Genomic DNA, 23,933 nt, shown 5'->3' with positions numbered 1-23,933 from the left:
GCAGCTCTAATACCAAATACCATACTGTATTTTCTACTTTGGATGCAGAGAGTTCGTTTTGGCAAGTGATGCTTGATCCCAAAACCTCATTTCTAACTACTTTCGGTACTCCATTTGATAGATACAGATTCCTAAGGATGCCATTTGGAATAAATTCTACAAGTGAAGTTTTTCAACATGCAATGGAACAAATTTTTTCGGGTTATCCTTGTGCCATAACAGTAGATCTATTGGGTAGAGGCAATGGTGAAGCAGAGCATGACAGAAACCGCAAGAAAGCTCTAGTCAGACCACGTGAGGTAAAACTTGAAGCTTAGTCCTCTGAATTTCCAGAAGTTACATACATAGGTCAGTTTGGTTTTGTGAAGGGTAGGCCATGCCTGCTCAACTTGGTCAACTTCTTTGACTCGGTTACCAGAGCTGTGGATGAAGGTAAGGTGGTTCATGCAGCCTACCTTGATCTGACCAAGGCCTTTGATACCATTCCCCACTCAGGAATCAGAGAACAACTCACTAAGCTAGGCATCAACCCCTACATCACTAGATGGGTTGCAAACTGGATCACAGATAGAACCCACAGTGTGAACGTAACTGACTCCAAGTCAGACTCCTCTCCTGTTTGGTATCTACTTCTCTGAAGTCCAGGCCAACATGAATGGACTCTGGCTGACAAAGTTCACAATGATTGCAAGTTGGGAGCTATTAACTTCCCAAGTGATGTTACCATCCTACAGAAAGGTCTCACTGAGACCAACGACTGATGTCAGAACCATGGCCTTAAGCTCAATACAAAAAAATGTGTCACCATCCTTGGGAAAAACCTGGTTTCCATGAATACCACATCGATGGTAGTCCACTGAACACAGAAGGCGTTATAAGAGATCTGGAAACACAGGTTGACAAGCAACCTCTCTTTTGACCACCACATTGCCACTGTGGTCAGAAAGTCCTTCTATGTGGCACATCTCATTACTAAGGGTTTTGCATCCAGGAAGAATCATCTCCCTCTACTCTTCTCTCATTAGGCCAATCGAGTACAATGCCCTATTTGGCATGTACTGCACCAAACACCTGCAACAACTGGAGAGGCAGCAAAAGTACCTCACAAAGAGGATCCTAGGCCTTAAATATTTGTCCTATATGGACAGACAAAAAAAACTCCAAATATTCTGTCTCATATTGCCTACTTAGAGGCAATCTCTGCTTGACTTACAAAGCCATATCTGACCCAGCTCTGTTAAAAATGCTACATCTAAAGAAATCCCAATCCCTCCGCACCACACACTCCACAGACCTCAACCTCATTACCACAATCAACAGAACAGGCTGGAGGGACAGGTTCGTAGCCAAAAGACTGCCCCCATGCTATGGAATAGACTTCCCATACATGTCAAGCAGAGCACCTCACTGGCCTCTTCAAGAGAAATCTTGATGAGTGGATGAGAAATAGAAAATTCACCCCATGGATCACTCAAGTGGCTTTACTTGACAGAGGCACTAGGAACTAAGGTCAGGTAGCATGATGTCAGGGTAATCCTATGGGCTAGGTTTGTAAAGGCTCCAGGGCCATTAGCCTAGTACACATCTATAAACCTATAAACTTATTTGTTTAGGAGTACAGGTTTGAGACCAGACCCAACCAAGCAAGCAGCTATTCTTGAAATATCAACACCAGATAATGTACAAGCTTTACAGCATTTCCTGGGCATGGTCAACTATTTAGGCAAATTTATACCAGACTTCAGTGAGTTGACAGCACCTTTAAGAGAGTTCACATGCAAAACTGTTGCATGGTCATGGTTGATAAGCACAGTTGTGTACACTTACCATAAATGTAGATGTTCGAGTGTACTCACTGTTGCAGTTATTACATTTGGGTCATCTGCTTGCAGGTTGCCCTCAATTGGCCTGATTAACAAAGTCTTGGATTCTGCATTGGTTGCTGTCCCTTCTTTCATGACATCAGGGGTATAAAACATGCAGCCGACGCCATTACATCAGTTTTTCTTGCCCTAGGGTTGGGAGGGTGGCCTAATGGAGCCTTACAAACACAAGATGCAGGGTTTGAGTCTCACAAGGGATAATTGGCTAGGCTTAAAATGGCTCGCAAGGGCAGTTAGCCTAGTACTATTCCATGAACCTATCTATGAAGATGTCAGGTGCCCCCCTAATGGGAAGCAATTAAACATAAAAGCACAAAGATATACCTCCAACAAAAAAGCAAATACACCAAAAAGGCTTTTAAGCATAGTAAAGGAAAGTAGAGGTATAGCCAAAAGAAGTTAGGGGACTGGAGGGAGGGTAACCAGGACTGCAACAGTGAATACACTCAAACATCTATTTTATGGTAAGTGTACACAACTGTACTATGTTCTTCGTGTTTCACTGTTGCAATCATTACATTTGGGTAGATTCCCAAAGCTATGGTTGGGAGGAAGAATTTAGATAGCATTAGGGCCAGCTATAAGGTCCTGCAAGATTGCAGTGGCAAAGCCAGCTCTGGATTTAGAGAAAATTGGCAAATTATAATGCTTGGTGAAAGTATGTGCAGAACTCCAGGCAGCAGCTTCTAGGATGTCCCTGGTAGGGACACCTCTGAGAAATGCTGTAGAGGTTGATGCAGCCCTGGTGGAGTGAGGCCTGTCCCCCTGGGGGATAGGTTTTCCATGGTGCTTATAGCAGAAATGAATGCAATGGCTTATCCATTTAGAAATGGTTTGCTTTGAAATAGCCTTCCCCTCTGCCCCTGCAGCAAATGCCACCAGCAGTTCAGATTTCGGTTGAGATTTAGTCCTGTCCAAGTAGAATCTAAGTCATCTGTGCACATCTAAGGAATGCAGTATCCATTCCCCTTTATTCTGTGGATTGGGAAAGGTTGGTAAATGAAGGGACTGATTAAGAGCCGCACTGGATACCACCTTGGGCATGAAGGATGGATTGGTTCTGAGGGACACCCTGTCCGCATAAAAGATGATGAAAGGCTCCACTGCCATAAGGGCCTGTAATTCAGATACCCTTCTAGCTGAAGTGATTGCTAAAAGGAAAGCTGTTTTCCAAGAAAGAAATTTTAAGTCTGCAGTAGCAGCTGGCTCGAAAGGAGGTAGAGTGAGTTTCTCCAAGACAAAGTTAAGGTCCCAGGCTGGGGATGGAGCTCTCCTGGGTGGTCTCAAATTTTTGGCCCCTCTGAGGAACTGCTTGAGCAGTGGATGAGAGAAGAAGGGAGGTTCTGTGTTATAATGAGCTGAAATGGCTGAGGCGTGGATTTTAATGGAGGAAAAAGACAGGCCCTCGTGAAGCATCTCACTTAAGCATTGTAAAATCTGAGGTAAATTGGATGCTGCTGTGCTCATCCCTTGAGATGGATTCCAGGCACAGAATCTTTTCCATTTTTCAGCATAAGATTTTCTAGTACTAGGCTTCCTTGCCTCTAAAATGATATCCATCACAGGTTTGCTAAGGGATGGTAAAGGAGATATTAAGAAATTAGCCAGGCTGCAAGGTTCAGTGTTGGAAGCTGAGTGTGCAGCATCTGGTTCTCCTGCTGAGACAGCAGGGAAGGAGTCTGAGGCAGGTGCCATGGAGATAACCATGACACACTTTACAGGAGGGAGTAACAGTGTTGGCGAGGCCAGTATGGAGCAATCAAAATCATCCTTTGTTTGTCCGGTTTGATTTTGAGTAGTACTCTGGAGCAGAGGGGGAAGGCATAGACTGATAGGTTTTTCCAGCTGAAGGACAGAGCATCCACTTTCCAGGCTTGTTTGTGGGTAGTCCAATTGTCCAATTGGTAGTTCTGGGGAGAGGCAAACAGGTCTATATCTGGGCACCCCCATTTGCTTGTCACCATGTTGAAAATCCTTGGTTCCAGTTTCCACTTGTGTGGGTCCATGAAGTTTATGCTTAGTCCATCTGCCAGTGTATTTAATTTTCCTGGCAGGAATTGAGATTGTAGGTGCACTTGGTAGCTCAAGGCTGTGTTCCACAATGCCATGGCTAGTCTACAGAGGGTTTAAGAATGTGTACCCCCCTGCTTGTTTATGTACCACATTATAGTGGTGTTGACCATCTTTACCATTACTTGTCCTGGAAGAATGTGGTCCTTGAAGGCTGTCGGAGCATTCTGTATAGCTAACATTTCTTTTTGATTGATATGCAGGTGCATTTGACTTTGGTTCCATTTGCCCTGAATGCACTTTCCTGCCAGGTGAGCCCCCATGCATAGTCTGATGCATCTGTTAGGGTTTGGGTGGCAGGGGTGGTTTGAAAGGTAGTCCCTTGTTTTGGTGGCAGGCCTCTGCCCACCAAAGGAACTCTAGGCGTAGGCAAAGTATGATAGGAATCATTGTTTCTAGGTCTTGAGAATGTTGACACCAAAGGCTTTTCAGATACCACTGTAGTTTCCTCATATGCAGTCTTGCATATGGAATTAGAAGAATGCAGGAGGACATGAACTCTAAGGCTTGCAGTATTTGTCTTGCAGATTAGCAGGGTTTTTTGTGGCCACTTGTTTGAAGTAGGTTGTCAAATGAATTTGCATTTCTGGTCTGAGGTAAGCCATCTGAGAAGTTGTATTCAAGCTTGCTCCCAGGAATATAATTTGTTGACAGGGTACCAGGTGTGATTTATTTTCATTTATGGTGTACCCCAGACAAGTTAGAACCCTTTTAACAAAGGCCAGATGATTCAAAAGTATGTCCTGGCTTTCTGCCTGAATTAGACAATTGTCCAGGTATGGTTATATTTGAATATTTCTTTGCCTACAAAATGCAATAACTGGAGCTAGGCACTTTGTGAATACCCTAAGCACAGTAGATAAGCCAAAGGGCAGTGTACAGGTATGCTTCTTTTAAATCTAGTGTTGCCAACCAGGCATCCTTGCCTAGCATAGGAAGTAATTAGTGAACAGCCAGCATCTTGAATTTTGGAATATCCAAAAAGGTGTTTAGAGTAGACAGGTCCAGGATAGGAAGCCATGAATTGTCTTTTCTGGGTACCAGGAAAAGTCTTGAGTAGAAACCTTGTCCCTTTTCCTCTTCTGGTACCAGTTGAATAGCCCCCATGCTTAAGAGAGAAAGTACTTGTTTTTGGGCCTCTGCCCACTGATTTGGGGGGAAGGTCCGGCCACCCACTTGGTGTTGGCAGCGTGTGGAAGTGAAATCTATATCCCTGGGACACTAAAACCCATTTGTCCTGGGTAATGAGTTCCCAATTCTTTGCATGAAGAGCAATCTTTCCTCCCAAAGGGGCAGTCAGTTGATAAGTGCTTGGAAATTCTAAAAGGCAGTCATTGAGACAGTTTACCATGGGGGGAGACTTATTATTCCCAGACTTGGAAGTGGAACCCCCCACCCGCCCCACTGTTTAGTTCTGAGAGTCTTCTGGGACTGAAACCTGGGGCTTTTGCTGTGTCTGGGTTTGGATTGAGAAGACCTGGAAGGGGCTGGAAAGGACCAATTCTTAGAGGGCCAGTGCCTACTAAATCTAGGAGACTGAACTTGTAAAAAATCTTTAACAATTTGCATAGATTTAGTTTTATCTTCCATCTTTTTAAGAACTTCCTCAGCCTTGTTGCCAAACAGGCAGTCCTGATTTAAAGGAGCATCCAACAATTTAGCCTTAACATGATCAGGCAAAGATTGCTCCTTAAGCCAAGCATGCCTTCTGAGCACAGACCCAGTAACAGCAGCCCTGCAAGAGGCCTCTAATGAATCAAAACCACATTGCAAAGTATGTTTTCCAACTTGTTCAGCAGAATGCATTAAATCCTGTAATTCTTTATTTTCCACACAGTCAGGAATCATCATTTTCTGTTTAAGCAGTCCAATAACATTTTGCTGATATTTTAACATATGAAACTGGCAGTTTAAAGCCATAATGGCCAAGGTTGCAGAAGTGTAAACCATCTTACCCCATCTATCCAGCACCCTGGAGTCTCTATCAGAAGGGGTAGGATTCTTAGCCGTAGAAGCCTTAATGCCCTTGGGCCCCTGTGAAATAGTCTCTGGATCTGCAAAAAGATTTTTGAAAAGGAACTTGTGGGACTCAGGGACCCTATAGTATCTGTCAGGTTTTCTGGGAGCAGGAGGCAGGGAATCAGGGGCCAAACTAGATTCTGAGAAAGCATCAACAATGTCTAGTACAGGAGGAATAGTTAAAGGCCTATGCTGAGGTAGGAGAAGGAAATCCCCAAGCCTCTTTTTTGAATCAGAAAAATCCTGGCTTTCCCAGTGGAAATGCATCCTTAGAGTATGTAAGGTTTCCCCAAAAGAAAAATCCTCAGGAGGGAAAGCAGAGGGAATAGAGTCCTCTGCATCAGAATACTCATAAGTAGTTAAGGGCAAATCCAGATCATCAGAAGAGTCCTAAACAGAATTCTGATAAGAAGATTCATAATCAACCTCAATCCTAGGCCTCTTAGAAGGCGGGAGGGGTGGCTACCCCTGATTAGAGTTATTAGATCTTCAGCCATTCTTATTTGTTTTTTAGGCATAGAGGCCTGAGCATGTGGCCTGGACGTCTTTTATAGACATGGATTGAGATTTAGACCTAAGTAATGAAGGAGGCGATTTAATATTTAAGCTCATAGGCCTGAATACACCCTCATAAGCAGATGCCTGCACAGCGGCTCCGGACCCATCCAAGGTAGAGAAATCCGCGGGTTCCATAGCTGAAGCATCTTGCGGCATACCGGACTCCGAATGGGTCTCAGTAGAGGCCTGTAAATCAGAAGTAGTGGGTATCAGGAGCTGCGAAAGCACCTCACTGAGTACCGACAAACTGGCTTAGAAGCATCGTCGGCAGTTTTGGATCTCAGTGGCCTGTCTGTCTTCATCTTTGCGTTTTTTCAGAATCCTGGTAGTCAGATGGCTACCCGATATTTCTGAATAATTAAACCGACAACCGAAATATTTAGAGGTGAAAATATACAGACGGATAGCGCGCTGATTAAATAAATCACAAAACTGACAGCAAGGTACGTCATGGTCAGAGCCAAGGCAAGGAATACAGTATGAATGAAAATCTTTGAGGCATTTGTTTTCCACAAGTAATGCAATTATTAAATTTTACTGACATCAGGAAGGAGCAAGAAAAAGTTTACCCAATGGGGTACTTTGCTTTAGTTGAAGACTTCGGTTCTGAAACTCAAAAACGAAAATTTCAGGAGTCTGCCGACCGGCACTTGCGAACTGCTTCTGCTTCGGGCACTGCACGGCAAGAAAGACTGATGTAATGGCATTGGCTGCATGTTTTATACTCCTGACGACTTAACGTCATGGAAGAAGGGACAGCAACCAACACAGGACCCAAGACTTTGTTAATCAGGCCGACTGAGGGCAACCTGCAAGCAGATATCCCAAACGTAATGACTGCAACAGTGAAACATGAAGAACATCAGCACCAGAAGGCATTTGAAGACCTCAAGCAGAAAACTGCCACCCCATCTACATTAAGATACTATGATGTGAATAAACCAGTTACTCTCTCCTGTGATGCTTCAAAATTTGGTCTAGGTGCAGTTATACTTCAAGAGAGACCAACCTAAAAAGTGAGATGCAGTATGCTCAAATTGAGAAGCTTTTTGGCAATAGTATTTGCATGTTCCAAGTTTCATGACTATTTTTAAGGTCAAGCTATTCAGATTGAAACTGATCACCAACCTCAAGTTACTATTCTATAGAATCCTATGCATTCTGCTCCAGCAAGATTACAAAGAATGATGCTCAGATTGCAAAAGTACAATGTCAAAATGATCCTCACAAAAGGCAAATTGCACTATCTGGTTTATAACTTATCCAGACCACCCAGAAATTAACAGAACAGCTTGATGCAGAGAATTTTGACTCTGATGTGACCTCAGTGTGTAATTTTTCCACCACTAGACTTGAGTTAAGAGATCACATTCACACTAATCCAATTTTACAGAAGCTCAAGCAGTACATTAATGATGAATGGCCATCAAAGCAATCTAGTGTACCACCTGAAGTTCAAATATATTTTCCTTACAGAGATGAATTGTTGATGAAAGATGGCATTATTTTCAAAGGTCCTAAAACTGCTGTTCCTGCTTCCTTACAAGAATATATCCAGATTTTGCATCATGGTCACCCAGGGTCCATATCTAAGAGAAGAGCAAGAGAATTAGTATTTTTGCCTTAATTACCAAGATACATTGATGGAGTTCTTTCTTCTTGCTCAGTATGCAATAGTACCGGATCGCATTTGCAAAGCGAACCGCTTCAGTTAAGTCCAGTTCCTGAACTACCTTGGGTCTAGTGTAGCAACTGATATCGGAGTGGAACAATCAACACTACTTGATTTTGGTAGACTCTTATTTGAATTGGTTTGAGATAGATTTACTACCTAACCTAATATCCACTGCTATTACTAAGTTGAAATGTCATTTCTCAGGTCATGGGTAGTCCACACGCACTTTTTTTCTGACAATGGTACTCAATTCACTAGCCAGTTGTTTCAGAAATGTGCAAAAGAATGGGATTTTGTACATATCACTAGTAGACTTGAATATCCTCAGTCCAATGGTCTAGTGCAATACAGAATGCAAAGCAATTACTTGAAAGGTCAAAGCGTGACAATACCAATGTATTCTTGAATTTGCTTAATCTCGGAAACACACCCAGAGATGATATTCTTGGCTCACCTACTCAAAGGCTACTTTCCAGGCAAACTAGAACTATGCTACCTATTTCTTCAAGTTTCTTGCAGCCTAAATCTGAGAACAATAAAACCATCAAGGCTCAATTGTTAAAGTGTAATATCCAGAAAACTAGTTATGACAGGTCAAGCAGATTACTTCGTCCATTGAGGGAAGGAGAGACTATGAATTCAGACAACAAAAGGTTTTGATTGAATAGGACAGATTACAGGCATCTTTGCCAAGCTGAGATCCTACTTGGTAAACTCAGAGGGTGTGGTGTATAGGAGGAATTGCAGACTTCTTCCTGTACCAGAATCATCATTGCCATCAACATTGTTTCTGTGATGCAGACTCTAAACTGAAGAGTGAATCAGACACTGTTTCCAAACCAGAATGTGTTCAATATTCTGATCGCATTCCAGAAAATGAATATTCCACAGGTCAACCATTTTGCAGAAACTGTTCCAGTTGCTAAACCCAAATTCACAGTTTTATGTCACATGATATGGACTAGTATCTAAACCTAGTACGAAATATGCAACGTGGACTTGATTGTATATATATGCGTATTTAGTATTGTATAATGCATGACCAAGGATTACCTGTGATTTCTGCATACCAAATAGTCTCATAACAATTGTATGATCTATTTCTCAGCGGAAGGATGAAGATCAGAGAGGAAAGTGTGTGCTCTATCCTTAAGCATGCAAGGCTGTATGTGCACGTATAAATTCCAGACATGTGCAATCCCTACTGCCATTTTGAAGCAGCAGCCAGAGAGAGCATGCATGATCGCAGTTAGTATGTATAAAGTCAGTAAGTCTCTCTCTCTCTATATATATATATATATATATATATGTATAAAATAAAGCTGCTTGAACAGAACCCACAAAGACTCAGTTTCCTAGACACTAAAGTGATAATAGTGCTTTCTAAAATTGTGCACAGAGGACCAAGTTGCAAATTCGAGAATATTTCTAAAATCCATCCCTTTCCAAAATTTGTGTCTCTTTCGGCTTTTCCTGGTTAGGGGTCGCCACCGTGGAACTCTGGTCCGCTAATGATTGGCAGTTGATTTTTACATACTGGCTTGCCAGTCCTGACACAACCTTCAATGAAGGTATGCCCATTCACGCATGTCTCCACGCAGAAGACGCTCTAGCTGAGAATCAAACCGGACATCGTCTTACTGTGAGGTGACAAAATGCCACAGTTAAATGACCCTTGATCCTGTCTGGAATTGTCCTGTCCTGGATACAACAAAAGGTAATAGCATGAGATAACCACTTGAGAATAGACTATTTTGAGACAGGTTATCCTTTTTCTTAATTTAAGAAATGAACTGATCAGAGTTCCTGAAAGATTCGATTGCCAAAATAATAAAAGAGCTGATTATCAACATCCAAGATATAGGTACCCTTTCTCCATCATTTTTAGGTTCTGGAAAGAATGGATTATATCCTACCAAGGATATAACAGCTGGTCAGCTTCAGGACACCTTCCACATGCCTAAACTGTTCGGCAGCTCAAGCTGAGCTGACTAAAAGACAAGTTTGGACATGAAGCCCTTCAGAACTTTACTTACAACCGATTATGCCCTCCAAGGCTTTCAAGAATCAACAGTTGGCTTGTGCTTTCCTTTGATGGGCAGACAGGTTCCCTTTAGGGGGAAAACTTTTTCCATTTTTTTAATTTTAGTGATGTTTTATTACTTTCCTCTTCTGGAAAGCTCTTTTAATGCTATGAGTGCTATGTTTTAACATACTTCTAAATGGAGCACTTACTTTTATCGATTTAATAGTAATATAATTGAAAACTTTTTTTTCTGTGGAGAAATTTGTATTTTTCTCTTATGAGGCTGCCATAGTGTTTTAAAGTGCTTTTCACAGAGTTTTTTTTTTCTGTTTTCCCCAGGAAAGAGGCACCATTTTTGGCTTGACCATGGAATAGACTACCACTCCCACAGTTGGTCCTTCCAGCCAGAAAAAAATTAAAAATAAAAAAATAAGCAAAAAGCCTTTGCCACGGCAGGCTAGCAATTTGCCTCAGCTACAAGTTGGCGAGACTGCTTGTTCCGCCGGGACTGGCTGGATGACTCTTGTCTAGCAGGTTTTGGATTTCTATAGCTGCTAGTTTTCTCAGACTGGGTGGAACGTCTGGAATCCTTGTACATATGGGTGGGGGTTTTGCAAAGGGAATGTAATAGCCTCTGGCAATGACGCTTTTTACCCACAAATCTATTGCAATGTTTAGCCAGGTGTTTGGGTATAAAGCCAAGCGCCCCCAGACTGCCTCCAGAGTAGGACAACCGGGCTTCCTTTCAGGAACACTGACAGGGCTTACCAGAGAAGTGACCCCTGTCGCCCTGGTTTTGTGGGACCGCCTCTGCCGTTTGGACGGCATCTTCCATTTTTACCCCCTCCTCTACCTCTAGAGGGGGTATCAGTAGGTGTGTTTTGGAAGGCTCCTTGAGGTTTTCGGAACCACATTTTCCCACTTTGCTGCCCTTTGGGTACAGTCTAGTTGAAATAGAAAAACGGACTCCTACAGCAGACAGTCTTCCCTTCTTGTTCACACCTAGTATGTGACTCCTTAACTTCGGCTCCAAACAAGGCAGACCCGTCGAATGGGGTGTTGACAAAAGAAGACTTAAAGGCTTCCGCAAAGGAGCAAAGGCGCATCCAGGACCGTCTCCTAAGACCTATTGCTGAGCCTGCCGCCCTACTTGATCCATCGGCAGCATACGAAATGAGTCGCATGGATGAGTTTATTATTGAATTAAGGGTGTTGTGTTGTGCAGTCACCTTTTCAGAGACTGCATCAGCTGTGTTACCCTGGACAGTATCTCCCAGCTCCTTTAGATCATCTTGTTGAAGGCGGGTAAAATGTGTCAGGTAGTTGAGTGACCTCATGGAAAATGCCGCAGAACTAAATATGCATTTCCCATATCTGTCCATCATCCTAGAATCCCTATTAGGAGGATGGACAGCAGAAGAGGTTTCAGACATCTCTTTCTTGGTGGCCATCGCCACCACGGCATCAACTGGGACTCCCCCCCCCCCCCTTTGTAAGAAAGGCCTTGTCAGTGGGGGAAGTAATAAATTTATTGGGCCTCCGAGGGACCGGTTCAACTGAGTCAGGGGACTCCCACGCCTTACGAGCAACCAGCTCCATCAGTTCATCGAAGGGCGGAGTAACCCAGGAGGTGGATGGTCGAGATCCAAAAGCCTTCAGGAGAACCAACTCGTCCTCAGAAGGGGCAAGGGATTGCCAATCACCCCTCTACCTTAAGATTTCCAATATGTCAGCGAATGAGACATCTTCTGATGGGGATCGTGGGAACCCTTCTGATTCCTGCAAGTCGGTATCCGATGTCAGGGATTCCTGTGGGGAATCCAAGTGCCTCCTCTTGCACAATCTCTTCCTAGGTACTTCGTCGGTGGGGGCGTCCAAAGTCCTTAGAGAGGAGGGGCCACCCAATGGGGATACCTGAGGCCCTGGATCTCGACGCTTTGTGGGGATCTGCGGGGAAGAGGTAGAATGAGGCCCTTTAGGGGGAGGGGAGGACAGATTTGAGGAGGTAGTGGTCTTGGCAGCCATGACCTTCCTCATGGCATTAAAGGCACCAGAATCCCGGTCTGAGAAGTCAGTCCGCTCTGAAGAGACCGGCTGCTCCTCCTGGACCGAGAACCTTCACTCCAATCCAGAGGACGGAGCCGAGGCCACCTGCACCGAAGCCCCAAGTGGAAGAGTCAGCACCGAAGTATCTGTTCAACTCCACCCCGGAGCCAGCGAGGGACTGTCGGCCCCGACATTCCCAGGTCAGGACAGAGGAGATCAAGGTTGATGGAGCAGAGGGAGGTGGATCGAACCTCGGCTCCAAGGGTTCTACCAATATCAGTTGTCTGCCCCGGCTCCGAACACTTGACTGGCTTCAGAGGAGGAGGTGGAGAAGCCATGGAAGGGATTTCAGGCTTTGAAGCCGAATGGCTCGAAGCAGATAGCATTTTGGCTAGGGCCAGGTTCTCTAGGAGCCTCTTAACCACTCGGTCCAGATCCACATCGGAAAGCCTTGATGAATGTGTCGAGGGATGGGTCGAAGGGGCCGAAGATGGAACCGAATGGAGACTGAGGAGCCTCCAATATCGGTTCCACAACTGGGCCCCGAGGTAAGGGCTTGACACACTGTTCCAAGGACTATGGAGCCGATGCACAGACCATACCCGAGGAACTCTGAGCCGAAGACTTGTGCTCAGAGGTTTTTTTGGAAGACTTAGACCCCTTCGAAGCCTTGGAAGAGGTATCAGCCTTATCTAAAGTAGCCTGAAAATCAGGCTTCAGGAGTCCTCTACCAGTTTCCTTCGCCTTTCCAGGAGAACTCTGGTGCTAAAGGAATGGCAGATAGAGCACACCTCTTGAAGGTGTGTGGAGCCCAAACAGTACACGCAGGTGGAGTGGTTGTCTGTAACAGACATTTTTTGACTGCACTCACACCTTTTAAATCCAGATTTCTGCTTTTCTGACATGTTTTAACTCTATGTAACACAGCAAGTTCTATATGTAAATATGTATATATATCTAAACAGTACTAAACCACACTGGATATATATATATATATATATATATATATATATATATATATATATATATATATATATATATATATATATAAAGTCAAAGTATCTAATAAACTATTTGCTAAACTGTTTACTAAACTAGTATACTATATATGTATATATTTATATATGTGTGTGTGTGTATATATATATATATATATATATATGAAACAGAACACACACACAGCAGCTGACAGAGCCCTGTCACGCCCAAAAAGGAAGGCCTAAGCCCTGAAAAAGAACTATTTAAAAGTCCTAGTAATTAAGCAAGACTAAAATCCTAACACTATCCTATTCTCACACAAGTATATATATATATATATATATCTATATATAATTCTCAAAAAATTAGCTGAAATACTAATAATAATAGAAAAAAATTTAAGTCACTGGCCCAAGCTAACTCCAACGAGCTGTTGACCCATTGCAGTGGCAAACTAGATCTGGGGATGTACAGTGGAGCATCATGGGATATACACTAGGTCTTGAGCTTGTCTGAGCGTGAAAAGTGGCCGATTCAGAGCAGAGAGATCAGCTCCGACCCCACGTGTAAGAACAAAACGGCGAGATAGAACTTCAGATCTTTTTTTTCTGTGGAGAAATTTGTATTTTTCTCTTATGAGGCTGCCATAGTGTTTTAAAGTGCTTTTCAGAGGGGTTTTTTTCTATTTTCCCCAGGAGAGAGGCACCATTTTTGGCTTGACCATGGAATAGACCATCACTCCCATGGTTGGTCCTTCTTCAGCCAGAAAAAAAAAAAAAAAGCAAAAAGCCTTTGCCACAGCAGGCTAGCAATTTGCCTCAGCTACAAGTTGGCGACTCTGCTGTGGTCACTTGTCGCACCTCAGACCACTCATCCTTTACCCTGGATCCCTCTGGTGTAGCACCTACAGTCACTATGGACCAGGGGCTAGCCATATTTTTTGCAGCTGTTGGGCCCCCCCCCCTCAGTGGGGCAAGATAGTCACTCGGTCCTGGGAGAAGGAAGGTTTCCATGTTGCATTAGAATGATGTACCCACCCAATCGGGAAGCAGCTGCTACCATTAGTAACATGGTTGGCCCCATTTTTCTTGTCCAAAAAAAAAAAAAAAAAGCATGCATATCCTCCTCCTCCTGAAATTTCTTTGGATAGGAGTATCTTACAAGGTCTAGCTCAGGGTTTAAATCAGGCTATTGATCCTTGTTGTAAAGCAGTTTCTGGTAAAAGAAAATAGATTATTTTCCTAAAGAGATTCAAAGATTCCGACTCTGAACAGGAAGATGGAGGGACAGAGATTTTCCCCTATTTCTGATTCAGACTTGCAGGATAGCTCAGTTTGACTCTCCCTGTAGGGGGGTTTCTCTTTCTGTAAGACTATTGCTAGAATGTTGCCAGTGTTTTCAGTGGGAAAGGACTGAGATCTTTCAGTCCCCCAGGAAATACTAGGTGTTGTTACAGAAGGATTTTCCAGAACCTACACCCATTCCTCCTGTTAAGTTTGCTTTACAGGATGTGTGCATTACTACCTGCAATTTTCCTGCTAGTCAGCCAGCTGCCCCTAAAAAAGGCAAACAGGATATACAACGTTCTTCACTCTTAATTTTTACACATTATGCCCAAAGCTGACCCAGCAGCTATAGCTTTAGTTGATCCCACTGCTGCTAAGCAATTAGTAAATTCCAGCCCAACCAACTCTTTCTAATAATGATGGGAAGTTTATAGGTACAGGAAAAGTATAAAGTTTTGCAACTTTGATTTTCAGAATTTTGAATTGTCAGGCTCATATATTAAAGTTTGTTCTGATAAGTTGTGAAAGTATGAGGAATGTTTTATTTGCAGTTTCTTCCCGAGAGGAAAATCTGTTTTAAATAAATTTTCTTCTACTGCATAGGTCACTATTCATTGTTTGCAGTGTATGACTCTGTTGATACTTCTTCCAGGGCTATGGCCGCTGGTACTGTTTTGAGGTCTGCATGGCTACATTCTCAGATCCTCTTAGATAAGTGATATTTTAAATTCTTGGTTGGATAGAGATTTAGTGTTTGCCTTTCTGCTACTGAGATGATCAAAAGGTGTAATAAAAGGGACAAGCTGAAGCAAGCAATCTCAGATTTTTTACCACTTCTCTTCCAAATTGTCCATGGGATTTTCTATCTCCTCATCCAATTTTGGCAGAAAGCAGAATTCAGGTAAACGTACATTTAAAAAATAGTATAGGGGTTCCAAAAAGTCTTGAACCTCCAAAATCCAAGGGCAGTCCAAACAAGTCTGAATGACTATTCAAGAGACAGTACACTGTAAAATCTTGTAACAGTAGACATGCTTCTCTTCACTGTTGCAACACTCTTCACCTTAGAGATCTCCTACCAAGGATAGCTTAATGTCCAGCCAGCATACCAAAGCCTTTAGATAGTGTATGCGCCGTACATCACACATATGCTCATCATACAGGATGTAAGGCATAAATGTGACATACTAATGCAATTACCCAGAACTGAGTTGCCCCAGTTACAGAACAGTCACCAAAGGAATAAATGAGGCTCTGCACATCCAGGAAGAAATATACAGATGGAAAAGGGGGACCCTTGGGTAGGAGGGTAACCAAATCAAATCACAAAAGAAAAAAAGGGGGTGGAGGAAGGGACCGATTACTTCAACAGTGAAGAGAACATCTACTGTTACAGTAAGATTTTACACAATTGTAATATGTCCTTCTACATTACTGTTGCAATATTATTCACCTTAGGGAGAGCACAAAAGCTCAAGAAAAGGTATGAAAGGTGGAAGGCTGGAAAAAGCCCTCAAACTAATGCAGGAAGTCCCTTACAAAACCTGCTCTGGCCACAGAAACCATATCCAATTTGTGCATAGAAAAGATATACATTGAAGACCAAGTAGCAGCTTCAAGGCTAGAAGTGGTATCCAAAAACCCTTGAAGAAAGCACCAGAAGACAGACATTTGCCATGAAGAGAGTAACAAAAAGAAATAAACTTAGATTTCAAGGAGGAGATAGTTTGCTTAGAAATAGCCAAATCCAATGCCCTGGGATTAAAGTAAACAAAAAGCTGGTCAGACCTATGAATATCTTTAGTTTTATCCAAATACCTGAGCTGTCTGCACAAACCCAAGGTATGCAAACTTCTCTCACTAGCAGACTGAAAAGGAAAAAAGGAAGTTGTACTGCCTGATTTAAGGACAACTCTAACAACTTTGGGCATAAAAAGAAGGCTTAGTACAGACACACCCTGTTCCTGTGGAAAAAACAAAAAGGAAGAATGGCCATAAGGGCCTGAACCTCAGAAATCCTCCAAGCAGAAGACAGTCTTCCAGACACAGTGCTGCAGAGAAGCTGAACCTGCAAGCTCAAAAGAAGCTTAAGTCAATTTCTCCAAAGCAAAATCAAGGTCCTGTGGAGGAAGGACATGACACTTAAGAAACTAATCTCAAAGCTAGAAACTAAAGGATGATTCAAGGGCAGCCAGGCAGAAATAGCTAACAAATGGGTCTTTATAGAAGAGGCAAAATGAGACTGAAGCAACTCTCAAATAGGATAGAACCTGAGGGACCGCCAATGAAAAAAAGGTCTTAGTTATAAGCATAGCACCAGATAGAGAATAGCTCCCATTTGGACAAACAAGACTTTCTGGTTGCAGGTTTTCTCACCTCCTGTAAATCCTTAAGCACGTCCTCCTAAAAGAAATGCCTGAAAGGGATCAAAACCCTAACACTCAGTGTCAGTTGAACAATGGACAAGTGAGACTGGATGAATGACCTGGTGATGATGTGGAGGTATTGCCAACTATGCCAGAAGTAGGGCAGTGGATGTGTAACATATGCTAGCATAGCTCACTGGAGTTTTGCAAATAATTGTATGTAATTTGTACATCAATCTAATTTGTACAGGTGCTTGTGTTAAAAATGTACAAACAGTGGGTCCTGTTGGACAGAAAAGAAATACAATACAGTCTGACATACAGGTGTAACTGTTGAAATGAATATATTGTAACACAGGATACTGGAAAAGAAGAGGTTAATCTAAGTCCAGTTAACTTTGAAAAATAGTCTGGAATTACATTGCTTGGTTTAGGCCATAAAGACTGTACCTTACAGTTCTGATTGCAGCCAGATACAAAATGTCTGAAAAACAGGAGTAGGAATCCTACTATATTATCCTTAGGGGTGAACTAATTGCTAGCCTGGAAGGGTGGACGTTTTGAAATAGTTTTATAGCTTCCAGATGCTATAAAATCTGTGGTAACACATGTGCTAGATTCTGGTTCGGTTTCTAGTAAAGGGGGAAGTGTGGGAACCAGAGTCAGAAGACCAGATGTATGTGATGTCATTCTGTAATCCAGCACTGAAATGTTGTTTTAATACTGGATGAGAGAAGTCTCAGAGTATAGCCTGTTTTTGAAACCTGACAAAGGAGGATCACTCACCCACTTCCATCTTGCCTAGCTTTAGTAAGTAACCAGGAAAAATTAATTCTTTAGATCAGTCTCAAGAAAATATAGTGAGAATATTTAATTACTGTTTTTTGTATCTGTGTGAGTCTATCTGTTATTTTTATTTTGATTTTTATTGTGATTGAAACTCTGGCATTTAATGTAAATTGATATTTGGTATTTTCATGTTATTTTATTATTCATTATTATATATATTTAAATGTTTCATTGTGGATAGTATTTTAGAAAATATTTTAACCTTTGAGTCATTATACTTATTTGGTGACACTGTGGCCACTCCTAAAAGCCTTGCTGCATTGGTTAACCACTACCATTTGTATCAGCAATAATTTTACAGTCCACCAAGGACCACTAAAAATGAGGAAGCTGCTCTAAAGGAGGTTGAAGAATCTCTAAAAAAAAGGGAGGGAGAGACTTCCATACCATTAAGTAACCCTGACAGATGCTAGAACCCAAGACACTGAGGTAATGAGATGCCAGTTTGCAAGACAGAGGGAGAGCCAAAGGGACAGTGAAAACTGGACGAGAGTTGGGGGGAGCAAATTGTCAGAGGGAAGCAGGTTTATCAGATAAAGGAGGTTTCTGGGTCACAGAAGCCTGAGAAGACTTAGGAGAATAAACTCTCCTACCACCCTTCCTGTCTTTATTGGCTTGATGAGGCTGGCAGCAAGAAAAGCAGGCCTCATACGTTAATTCCTCTGAAACTTGGGAACAGGAGATATAAAAATATGTTAAAGGTCCTGCAAAGTTTTGCCTTTTTCTTGGAGAAACATTAGCAGCAGCAGTCTCAAACATTTTTATTATCCAAAGTAGCATCTAGCAACACAGCCTTAATGTCTTCAGGTAAAGACTGAAGACAAAGCCAAAGGTAAATGCCCTCATCACAGACCCAAAGGCAGCAGCTCTGGAAGAGATAACATCAGAGCTACACTTGAAAGAGTGGTAAATTACTTGAGAGGTAGCACTCAAAACAGAAAGCAGATGACTTAACTGCAGAATCAGGGAGGTCAGAAATAACTTGACAAGCCTGGGCAGTCAAGGCCAGAGTATATATGGTCATGTCAGTCTGGTAAACTGATAGCTGAAAGGCCAAAGTAGAAGCAGTATAGACCTTACCAATCCTCTCCATTGTCCTAATACCCTTGTCTGAAGGCAGAAGTTTGGAAGAAGGCAATACCTTAGAAGGCTCGTCAAAGGACACAGGCACCACAGCAGGGTTAGCAGGATGCAAATAAGAATTGACAATCCTCAGTAACCTTATATATGTCTGGTTTCTTTGGAGCAGAGGGCTGAGAATCAGGAGAATTAGAGGCAACTACAAAGATGTATAACAAAGCAGCCAACACAGGAGGTACTGCAGAAGGTTTAGGAGTGTCCACCTGAAGCAGCTCATCTTTTTTTCCTGGATATTAGACACCTGAGAAGAATCCCACTTAAAGTATTCCAAAAGGAGGCTCAGGGTTAGTTGACTCCTCTTCATCACAACCATAAGCCAAAGAAAAACACATCTGGAAGAGTAAGACAAGGACCCTTTATCAGACTCCAAAAAAGTTCCAAGCACCACATACTATTAGGAAAACCATGCAGTATAGAAGAAAAAGTAGTGTACATAAGAATGCATAACCCTTAAACAGAGAAGGTCACCATGTATGGGCCCTCAGAGTATGGAGTACAAAAAAGTATCAAATTATTCTCTTCATTACAGAGATCATCTACAAAGACAGATCAATCAGAATGTACTCTGCTAATATATGCTATTAGGTATCCAAGCCTGGTAGTTCCTGGCACCACTTAATGTTAAGAGTGCTATGATCCAGCAACAATTCTGTTTTCATTTTTTGACTAGGTTTGCCTGACCCTCTCAACTTCCATGCCCTTTTGAGCCACATGTTCCAAATGTCTCGAGCATAGTTGCACTCAATATTACCCTCTGACCTCTTTTTGTGGAACAGATTAGTTTCTTTTGCAAGAATATTAGCACTGTAGTCACATGTAAGAAAACAGTGTCAGGTGTCGTATCGAAAGTAGCCTTAGTATATGTTCATTCACTATATTACCTTAATTGTGCATAATCCTTATTTTATACCTTACCAGCCTTGTTTTACCTGTTTGAAACATCTACAATCCTGGCTCTACTGCTATTCTGCAATTTGTGAATGTATCCTAGTTTTCCTGTTTAAGAAGCTGCTCTGTCGCAATTGTACTACTGTTTTAACTACTCAACTACTTGCTCTGTCACAATTGTACTGTTTTAACTGCTGTGATCCCTCAAACCCAAAAAGTTAACTGCCTAATAATTCTGTGTTACTGATTGTGACTGGAACTATAGTGTGCTTGTTTGCTACAAGAGTAAAATATTGAGAGATGATATTGCTCTAGAGTAGTACTGCCTTGAATGGATAACCAGCCTTATATTAGCTAATCCCTCTCTACTCCTGTTATACTATTTACATTCCTGTCTAACCTTTACCTCCATCTATTTCTGACTAATCCCCCCTTATTTCTCATATCTTCCCCCGAACCTGCCCTCTCTGTACTCCTCTAGAGCTACTACTCCCCCCTCTGTTACTGAACCCCTCGTTTACTCACATTTGCCTTTCTTCCTTCTTTTTTTAGGTTGTAAGCCTGAATGAATGTTCCCTACTGCCAAAGTAAGCTACTACCCCCCCCTTCTCCTACCAGGAAAAAAAAATACCTTCAGCATAACCTGAGAGCTTCAGCTGTATATTCTTCACCTCAGTGAAGTACGTGTTTTAACTAATTATTCCCTGCTGTATTTTTAATTTCTTTTCTTCGTAAGGCCCTAGCACACCCCCCATACCAGACCACTGGCCCCCTTCTACTTAGATAATCTAGTGACCTCTTTGGGTTTTCTTACAGTGTTTTGCCACTCGTGTATTCTCCTCACTAACTTCTCTTACTGTCTCTCTACCCAATTATTTTCCTATCCTTGCAGTCTTCACCTCATGATCCTCCTAACTCCCAGTCTTCTCACACTCAATCTCACCCCCTTAAACCTACCCTGCTGTACCTGGCCAGCCCGATCTCTCACTTACCCACTCAATCTCCTCTCCAGAACTTTGAGACAGCATTTCCAGCCTACCCTGCTGCACCACACATTGTTTTTCTAATATCTGGCTGCCTTCTGTATCCTAGCTCAACCCGCTCTGTTCACTCTCACTACGCTAGGGCTCACTCGCTCCTCTACCCCCATTCTCACCCACCCCCACTTCAATTACCTTTATACATATCCTCCACATCCCTCCACTCCTCCAAACCCCCACTTTCTGCTCACTCTGTCCCATCAAAAAAGTGTCCTCCCCACCTGAACCCCTCCCACTTCTGCAGACCAGCTTCACTCAACCCTTCCTACATTTACTACTCCCTATAATCCCTGGCCCATCATAACGTCGTCCTCCCTCCTCCTTTCCCACCCTACTATATAGCATCCATTCATAATCCCCTCTTCCTCACCTCAATCTCTCAAGTACACTCTCTCCTTCACTCCATCTCTATAACTCTAGTCCCTCTCTCACACTATATTACACTCACCAACATGGCCTCTACTGCTACCTCCTGCTCACTTCTCCTAAACATATTTTCCTCCCTTCTACTACTTACCATTAATCTAACCTCTCTCTGCACTCATCTCATCCTGCACCCTAGCTCTCCAACTTCCTCTTACTACCCAACACACTTCACACTACTCCTTCCCCATTGCACCCTCACTCTTTTCCTAATCTGAATTCAGTCTCCCAAAAATCAAACTGCCTCTCACAACTCACACACCCATCAAATTAAAACAGAAATGAATCACCCCTTACTCACTAACATCCCATCCCTCTCACCTTATCAATATTCTCCTACTCTCTGGTGATATTCACCCTAACCCACGCCCTCAAGTCATGCATGCAGACCCTTCCACCCCCCCCCCACAAAGTCCACTGAACACTCCTCTCCTTCCAAACATCTCTCCTTCTACTATATCAACACCCAAGTATCCTAAATAAGATTACAGAATTTCACTCATGGATAGCTCAATACTCCCCCAAAATAGTCACACACTGAGACCTGGCTCAAACCTAAACTCAAAGGAATTCCTCCCCTCAGGATACAACACACTCCACCTAGACAGAACCCACAAGAAAGGATATGGCATTGCTATTCTATATTCTAACCACCTAACCCTTACCCCCCCACTTAATACCCCTCCTTCCACCCCCCCACCTAATAGCCTACCCTCCTTCCACCCAGCCGAGATCCTAATAGCCAACTTTAAACCCAATGTTCATAAAACCATAATAGTTGCCATCTACATACCACCATGTGACAACATACCCATAACTAGAACAGATCCTCAGCTGGCTATCTGACCATATCCCCAATGAAACCATCATACTGGGTGACTAATATCAATTGGCTTAATCTAACCAGTGACAGGCCTACCACCATCAACCTATATGGTTTCATCCAACTCATTTCCTCTCCCACATGTTGTGTCTTTCGGCTTTTCCTGGTTAGGGGTCGCCACAGCGGAACTCCGGTCCGCTGATTGGCAGTAGATTTTAACGTGCAGAGTTGCCGGCCCTGACACACAACCTTCAACGAAGGTACGCTCATTCACGCATGTCTCCACACAGAAGACGCTCTAGATGAGAATTGAACAGGATGTCTTACTGTGAGGCAACAATGTTACCGTAGCACCACCACCACAGTTAATTTCCTCTCCCACATACCACAACAAATCCACCAGCTCTTGCTCTGTCATTGACTGAATCCTTGTAACCAGTCCCAGCCTCTATCTTCAAACTGAAACACTACCCAAACTCCATCAGTGATCATTGCCCAATATGTACCCTCTGGCTCTCACCCCACATCCCCAAACGCCACAAATACATAGTGCCAGAAAATGTCCACATTCAATACTGACATATTTAATGACACTCTCTCTAAAATAAAACTGGACCACCCTCCTTACATTACTCCTTGACGATGCTATCTCATTCTTTAATTCCACCTTCCTTAACATACTCAACTCCCTTGCCCCTCCACGTTCTGCAAGAGTCAAAGCCCACAACTCCACCTGGCTCACAAACTCAACCTGGACTCTTATTCAAGAGAGAGACACTGCCTGGAAACTTTGGTTCAAGACCAAATTTTCCTCCCATTTCAAAACCTACAGGGAACTCCGGAATCTCACCAAAATCCATATTAATCACGATAAAAAGAATTTCTACCACCAACCTCAGTCCACAAAATCTAGAAAACCTAAAACATTCTGGGACACCATCAACCAAATTCTCCACCCAGGAAATCCATCTACTCCCAACCCTTGCCCCAACAACTCAACCCTTGAAACTGCCACTACCTTTAATTCCTATTTCATCAATACCATAAGTCAACTAATGCAAACTTCTCTCCCACCCCAACCACACACTACAACACCCCCTCTACATAACACCCTCCTCTCTCTAAAAACTGCCCATACAAGTTTCATTAAAAAAATTACTCCTCAAGCTCAAACCTTGATCCTCAGCAGACAACCTGCCATCTCTCTTCCTAAAACTCGCTGCACCAACCATAGCATTCGCGGTTTCCATCCTAATCAACCGCTCCATCACGGAATCTACTGTTCCAACTCTTAGGAAAAAATTCTATACAATACCTATACACAAAGGTGGCAATCCCTTGGAACTCTCAAGCTTTCGACCTATTGCCATACTTTCTCCCCTCTCCAAAATTCTTGAACACTGTGTACACAAACAAATCATGGCCCATGTCCTACAAGGCCACCTGACTACCCCTACCCAACATGGCTTTCGCCCACACCACAGCACCTCAACTGCTCTCATCTCCACCAATACAATCTCCCTAGCCAGAGAATAAACTTATTTCATGTCTATTCTTAGATTTGTCCAAAGCCTTTGACACCATCTCTCATCCAATCCTTCTCTCAAAACTCAACTTAACCTCTCCACAGTAACTATATGCTGGTTTAGCAGCTACCTCTCAGATCGGCACCAATCTGCCAAATGGCTCTCTGCCCTCTCCCCCTTCCTCCCCATCAAAACAGATGTCCCACAGGGATCCATCCTTGGACCCCTCCTTTTTAACATCTTTACCAATGAACTCCACAAATCCTGTCCCCAGTCATCCCTCGTACAGTACGCTGATGACTACCATTATATCCACAGCTGACAACCCAACAGAACT

Source organism: Protopterus annectens, chromosome 15.part0, assembly GCF_019279795.1.
Source record: "Protopterus annectens isolate FY-2018-M chromosome 15.part0, PAN1.0, whole genome shotgun sequence".
NCBI classification, from domain to species: Eukaryota; Metazoa; Chordata; order Ceratodontiformes; family Protopteridae; genus Protopterus; species Protopterus annectens.
Note: the sequence above shows the minus strand (reverse complement) of the source record.